The sequence below is a fragment of the Triticum dicoccoides genome, chromosome 6A (assembly GCF_002162155.2).
Source record: "Triticum dicoccoides isolate Atlit2015 ecotype Zavitan chromosome 6A, WEW_v2.0, whole genome shotgun sequence".
Classification (NCBI taxonomy): Eukaryota; Viridiplantae; Streptophyta; class Magnoliopsida; order Poales; family Poaceae; genus Triticum; species Triticum dicoccoides.
Genome location: NC_041390.1, coordinates 228310282 through 228311926, shown reverse-complemented (window position 1 = coordinate 228311926; position 1645 = coordinate 228310282).

Sequence of the window (1645 nt, the reverse complement as noted above, 5' to 3'; positions counted from 1 at the left end):
ACACACACTACATACTTCCTGTATCGGTCAATCTTTCTCTCCTAACCATCTTAGGAAGCTATCGGTTTCCGACATATGTTCATTCTTTCTCTCCATGTTTCGATCTCTAACTATATCAACTACACAACCCCTTTTTTCCAATCTGTTACCAAATGTATTTACCTCACACACCCGCCATTGCACCACATGCCGCGCTCTCTCTCTCTTTCCCTCCCACTCTATCTCGCTAGATACATGCATTGCCTATCTAGCCCCCCAACATCTCATGTGCATGCACGCACGTTGTCTATCTAGGTCACCCCCTCAAGACTATCTCACTCTTTCTTCCGCACGGCGAGCCACACTCGCCCAATCTCGCTCTCTTTATCTGAATCTCGATTAACCTCGTTTTCTTTCACACACAAATGATATATCTCCCTGTTTGGGCCTCGTTCGACACACTCTATACTCTCTCACGCAGAATGTCTATCTAGGTCAGTCCATCCAAGCCGCTCCCACTCTTTCGACATCATGGCGGGCCACACTCGCTCAATCTCTCTCTCTCTCACTCTCTCTCTCTCTCTTTGTATGTCTCGATTGATCTCGCTCTTTCTCGGACACAAACGATATATCTCCATGTTTGAGCCCAATTCGACATATTCATATTGTATACTCTCTCACGCACATTGTCTATCTAGGTCACTCTCTCCAACCCATCTCACTCTTTCAATTGCACGACGACCCACACTCGCTCAATCTCTCTCCCTTTATACATGTAATTGATTGACCTTGCTTCCTCCCACGCACAAAATATATATACATGTCTGTGACTGGATCATCTCTCAAGCTCTATCTTACAGCCCTCACCCTTCCCAAAAGCTCAATCGGACAATATCTCTCCAGAGCATATATATCTTTTCAATGAATGTCGGACCACACTCACTTTGTCTCTCTATCTATATGTCTCTCGATTGACCTCACTTTCTCACGCCGTATCTTCCACACATTGAAGCTACCTCTACATCCCTCGCAAAGCCGGAGCTATTTACCTTGCGAGAGGTACTCCAACCTTGGATTAATTTGTGTAGGCATTTATTCCGGTAGTTTTAGATTATATTTTCATAGCATTAGGCCCACAACTACTCCAAACACCATTGAAATCCCCGCACCTCCCCCAATTGATTTCCCTATGGCTCGGTCATCGCTCTCTCGCACGTCCTTTCTCGCCTTCAACGCCACACCATGGAATTATTGCAAAAAACTTTGTTGTTCTCTTTAATTATTACAAATAAGCTACAAAACTACACACTGGTAGTCCACCTGGAATGGAACAAATTTTGACCCACAAATTAAAGTGCTACAAACTACACACAGAGGGGCCCACCTATCATGAAACAAATTTGGACCCATATACAAATAAAAAAATAAAGGACGAGGATCGAACATGCGACCAGGGCCTTCAAGCCGCACGTCAATAGGAAACATACGTAGAACATCAATGTTTGTTGTACCCCCCCTTTGTTCATATAATGTTTTTATATTACCACAACCTATTTAATGGATAACATGTAATATTATTTTTAGTACATTAGTGGGAACGACTCGTTAGCACGTACTATTCGCCTTCGCTTACGGGTGGGTTTCATGTGTGCTCTCTCTCTCTCCT